Source organism: Neopsephotus bourkii, unplaced genomic scaffold (genome assembly GCF_033783945.1).
Source record: "Neopsephotus bourkii isolate Nb327-2 ecotype Australia unplaced genomic scaffold, CSIRO-AGI_Nbou_v1 NB_53, whole genome shotgun sequence".
In the NCBI taxonomy this organism is placed as follows: Eukaryota; Metazoa; Chordata; class Aves; order Psittaciformes; family Psittacidae; genus Neopsephotus; species Neopsephotus bourkii.
This window is the reverse complement of record NW_026900570.1, coordinates 3,151,132-3,156,851: the sequence shown is the minus strand read 5'-3', so window position 1 is coordinate 3,156,851 and position 5,720 is coordinate 3,151,132. Positions and strand designations below refer to the sequence as shown.

The window sequence follows — 5,720 nt, the reverse complement described above, 5'->3', positions numbered from 1 at the left end:
AGAGTTTAGCACTGAAAATTATCCACACAGCAGGACTCAGCTGCTAGGCATCTCTTTTAAGATGGTGTTTTTCCAAGGCACTACGGGGGCTAGTGTGTTGATGCAGTAGCAATGACTGGATTTCTTGTTTATCTGGCCTCACTGGAGCCAGCAGATGTTCTCTTTCATGTGAGGTATGCCCCCATTACATTTGGAAAGAATACAGGACCCAGGGGCTCCCAAAGAGATTTAAGAATGGTTGCTAGCCGCACCTGTGATGGGCAGAATGACGGCCAAAGCTCTTGGACCATCAGTGTTCAGTACTGGTCCAATGCTGGTTCCAGTTGTCTTTCATCAATGTGATACATGTGACAAATAAAAAATACAGAATCAATTCAAGATACAGAAAGAGGCAGTTCCTCTGTATATCATGAAGTGTAGAATTCATTTGGGATATGACTATCCCTTCTGATTGCTGCTCAGTTCTAGCTGGGATTCAAAGAGTCAGGACAGCTGAACCATGTGGCTTTGGACAATGTACTCAATGTGTTGGGGATGGACAAATTGTTAGTGCCACTGTCGGAAGTGACAGAAAAGCCTTAATACCCTGCCTAGCTTGGGATCTGCCCAGCCCTTTCCCTCTTGCAGACTTTACTGCTGGACTGCTGTATATGTGTCTGCTGTACGTGGAATTGTATATTATCAGTTTCTATTGCTGTTTTATCTCAGGAGTGTACTGAAACAGCTTTTGGTTTTGGTCTTGTACACTAAAATTGTTTGGGTTCTTCTCTCAGATTTTAAAGACACAATTAATCTTCCTTTCTTCATTTTTTCCCCTGATCCAGTGGACCTGTAGTACAAGTTTGAGATAACCGTTTTCAGAGAAAAGAGTCTTAATATATTGTCAGCATTTTATGGGTTTCTCTGCAGGAACATTTGATTTGTTCCAGGAAATCACATGCAGACATAACACTTCCTTTCATGGCAACTATGTGCAAGTTTTGAATTGGCCCAGGCAGTTTATTTATCTCCCTAGACCACTAAGCAGTACCTTCTGCTGTTCCAAATAAGGGCTGGAACTCATTCCGTGTGAAATTTTCCTTCTTGTTGAATCACTGAGATTTATCAACAGGACTGTGGATCTGAGATAAAACAACTCATCTTTGTAAGCACTCTCTTTGTGGAGTTGACCTGTGGGAAACAAAGATCATTCATCCTGACTTCTGCTACATCTCTACTCTATTTTGGAAAAAAACCCCAACAAAAAACATCTGTATTAATATCTTTTTTTCCCCCTGAGTCTTACCTGTATTCTCAGTATCTGTGCAGAGTTCACATTCCTTTGTGCTGCGTCTGCTAGTTCTTCTTCCTGAAAGAGCCTCTTAGGCATTTTGTTTATCCTGTGTTTTGCTTTCCTCATGGGTATGTGTCTTCTGCTCCTTCCTGCAGCATATTTTATTACTTTCTTTTCTTCATATTCATGATATCGTGTGGTGGTGCCCTTCTTTCTTCCAGGCAGAGACCAACCTCTGAAATGGTAAAACTTGCTGCGTCTTTGTAGAATCAATACAAATCTACGCTAGTAGAGAGAAACTGGCCCCAGGTGTGCTTTTCTTGAAGTTACCTGCTTAGAATAAAGGTTAAGTGCCCCTTACATTTGTGTTGCTTTATAGTCATATTGCTTCACGTTTCCTTTTAGAATCCTAAAAAGGGTTAGGCCCCCGTGCGCTTTGATTAATGATTGAAATTTTACACTTAACAGTTATTTCTGGGAAGAAGTGCTCACGTGTCTTTGGAAGATTAGTTATGTCATTATTTCTATCTTGTTCCTTAGCAAAGACAGCAGGATCTGGAAGTACTTGGCATCACTACTCATTACATAAATAAATAATTTCACCCGTTCTTTCATGCTTTCTGTATTAAACTCTGTGATGTTCCGAAATCTGACAACATGCTTGTCTCACCAAGAGTCTTTAATGGGCCTCTTACGTAGCAAGCTGAGGATATTTGGACATTTTATGTTTCTCCTTACTTAAAGTAGATAAAAAGTGAGCTGGCTGCTGATGCAGTCACAGAAGGCAGTGGTACAGAATCACAGAGCAAGATCCATCTTATGCGTAAAGCTGCTCTCCCTTTGTTTTATTGGAGACTTTGGAGTTTATTCACTTTCAGGACTTTCTCCTATTGAAACGGAGAATGGAAACCTTCCCACTCATAAGATAAGCCTTAATCTCCTGTGTCTCCATAAGAAGATTTAGTGACATGCATTGTTTGATTCTTGATGCCAACTGCATGTGCAAGAGTTCAAAAGAGCTTGTGACACAAGCAGCAATTTATCAGAGGTCTTTGCTTTATCAGAGGTCTCCAGTGTAGCTGTGCCAATTCTCAGGAATCTGCAGTGCTGCCTGCAGATCTCATGGTGCCTTCTTGGAGTTCTGAAGGGTAGCTTTGGGAAATTGCCCAAGTGCCAGTGCAGGAGCTCATTAAAAGCTAAAAAGGAGAAGGACAAGGAGTGATTACATGGTACAATACTTGGTGTGCAGCACATACAGATTCTGAACAAGACAAACTCCAGCCAGAACACTCCAGGCATGTAAAACAAAGGGGTAAAACAGAATGTGTCAGTTGTTAGTACATAATAATGTGAGTCATCCACAGTGAGCAGAACTTGAAAACACGGCTGCTTTTACATAATCTGAGGGTGAGAAGCTATACTTGGAGTCTGAGCATGGCAATTACACCCTAAGCTGTCCTAGAAAAGCTCTGTCTTTGTGTGGTTAATAATATTGTAGTGGCCATATGACAAATGTAATTGAAGTTTTTTTGTTTAGCTGCCGATATTTCTCTAGCTGCTTTTTTTACCAGAACGAAACAGAAAGAACAATTATATGTAGATGCAGTCTTCAAGTGTCTATAAATTCATGTAACAAGTATCGTATAATTAGCTAATCAACATCCCACATGCAGCTGTGGGCACTGACTCACTGTCAGTGAACCTCTGTCCTGACACAAAGGCAGCGTCTCTGCCTCGGTTTTGGCTTCATTCATTGCCATTGTTCTGCATATTTATGGAGCAGTAAGTTCAATGAGCTCATACATAATATTCAAGACGGTGATGTAATCTAAACTTCACTATGAAAAAAACTATTTGATGGTTATACTGTTGTTGAAAACAGTTACTGCTTTGATGATGATAGCGGGGCTGTCAGGCTGGCATGAACAGTGTTACTGAGGCAAGCTCTTCTGTTCAGGTGTGGTTAAAAATTGTTGGGAGTTCTGGTCTCGCCAGATCTACATTTATACATTTATTTATACTACCTCTGGATCTTTAAGGATACTAGTTAGAAGTGGTGTTTCCATCCTTTTTTGTTTTTATGTTTACGTTATCTGTGATGTAAAAGTGGGGCACTGTAAGGAGCAAGTTTTCTTGTAAGTAAAATTGCTGCTATAATGCCATTGTAATTGAGTATTTAGTCAACTCTCATCTGACAGGATGGCCAGTTTCTTACAATATAGTCCAAGTGATGATAGTCTAAAGAATAGGTGGAATAAGCAGGCATCATCATACCAGTAAATAGAGATATGATGATTAAAAAAACCCCAAACCAGAAGGAATGTTGTCTTTTGTATGCATTTATTTCTTGATGGAAGCATTACTTGCAGAAGAAAGCTAAGTAAATCTCTATTACCAGTTCTCCTACAACATTGGGTGTCGCAAAAGGGCTCCTCCATGGTGTGTATGCAAACATGGCCATGGTGGATTGTAAACTCAAATGTTTTTCACTTATTTGGTGACTTGGGACTCTGTCATTCCCATCTAAGATAAAAGGGAAATTTCCTCAAGGACTGCAGCATACTTTGCCCTTGCAGCCCTCTGCTCATGGCACACAGTTCCAGCACTCTTTCTCTTCTCACAGTGGCAGCCTTACCACATATTCTTGACAGCTGCGGGAGGAAGATGCTTCTGGAATCCATCTGCTAGCTCATGGGGTTAACCGTGAAGCTGCTACAAAGGAGTTACTGCCCCAGAACATGCGTTAAAGCTTGAGAACTCATCATGGTGCAGTGAGAGAGACATGGAGTGTCATTCTCCTGTAGCCATTCAGCTTGGTATGAGTAGCTGCAGAGGAGAAGAAGCAGTTAGTTGTACAGCATCCTAATTTTTCAGACTCTTCTGACTGTATCAGGAGAAGAACTGCTTCCATCTAGGGAGGCTGGATGCAGTCTTCAAGTCTGATAGATAGCCCAGGTCTTAATTGGATGAGCAGTTCTCTGCTCTGCCCTTTCTTTCCCTGTCCTGACCTTGGTAATAACTATAAATAGCAGAGCTGTGGCTACTGAGAATAGACTCAGGATCACACACTCTGGTTTTATCTGTATGTCTTCATGTCCCTTGAACTCTGGAGAGCAGTGGCCAAGAGCTTAGAGCTATTGGTGTCACATGGGAAACACTTTCCTCCAGAGCTTTTCACATAGCATGATTCTGCACAAAGCACATTGTTTTTTTTTTTAAGGAAAGAGTCCTTTAAGACATCTACAGCTCTTCTTCCAGAACAACGTTGTGATGGCATGAAAGAGCTCAAAGGAGGTGCTGTAAACATTGCCAGTTTTCAGGCAAAATCTAAAGATTCCCACTTCAGTGATTACATCAGTACCCTTAAATGCAGTTCACTATACTGAGGTGGTAAGAATTGCTGCAAGGTGTGTTTTCAGATTGCCTACCTGAACTTTTAAGTTAAAAGAGTGCAGCATATGGAAAGCCTAAAGCTGTGCCCAGAGCTATACTTTAGAAACTGCTGAAGAGAAGTTATGCTGAAAAATGTATTTAAAGTCAAACCCTTCAGCTTTTACTCATAGAAAGGGCACACTTTACTTGTAAGAATGAGATCAGGCCACTTGCATGCAAACTCCAAGGACATAATTACGTGCTAAGTTGTACTAGTTATATGCTGATGTGAGTCTCGCTATCACTGTAATGCAGGATTGGACCTTATTTAACGGCTTCAAATATGCCACAGTAAATTTTACTGGTTTTACAGATCCTGCTAACAGATTAGTCTTAAATCAAATAAGACTAAGAAATCAAGTAAGTCCCTTGGTTGGGACTCTGTAAATTTCATCTTGTTGATGATCTGAGTTGCACACTGCCAGCTTCACTTGCTTATTCAGGCTTATTTTGGGACATTTTGCTTATGCAAATTGCTGAAGGAATTCAAAACACATAGGAGAGCAAATTGCAAGGCTTAGGAGCATGCACTGCTCCCACTCACTTTGCTCAGATTAATGCATGAAATGAAAGTGCCAAAGTTAGTAACTGTTGCTTTGGATTGCCCTTGGAGAGTTCAGGGGGAAATAGTACCTCCAGAAGGCTCCATATTGGATAGACTGGCCTTGAGAGATGCTCATTTCTCTCCTCTGACTGAAGCAAAAGCTTCTGCTTTCTTCAATCAGAAATAAGATTCAAGCTTTGTGGTCATATATGTTAGATATATGATAGAAACATACATGTTTCTATCCTGTTACCACACAGAATGGTTTATAGGTCCAGAACTCACTCTCGCTTTCACTGTTTGGTCAGGTTTGTTTGTGTGTTGCCTCACAAGGTCAGGTGTTTGTGACATTTGTAAAGGCGAGATTGATGCCTTCACGTCTGTTTCAGAGGCTCAGAAACCGTGGTTGCAAAAAGACCATTATGGCAAGTGTGTATTAACCTCTTGGGTTCCACACCCAGCGAGTGAGAA

At 40.9% G+C, this 5,720-nt stretch overlaps 1 long non-coding RNA gene across 1 annotated transcript; it reads right to left on the bottom strand.

Moving 5' to 3' along the window:
* Positions 1-976: 976 nt before the first annotated feature.
* LOC133210109 (uncharacterized) lies at positions 977-3,347 on the bottom strand. Its single transcript, XR_009724861.1, has 2 exons — positions 1,286-3,347; positions 977-1,170 (listed from the first exon to the last, which is right to left on the bottom strand). It is a non-coding gene; the product is annotated as an uncharacterized LOC133210109 (long non-coding RNA).
* Positions 3,348-5,720: the final 2,373 nt, after the last annotated feature.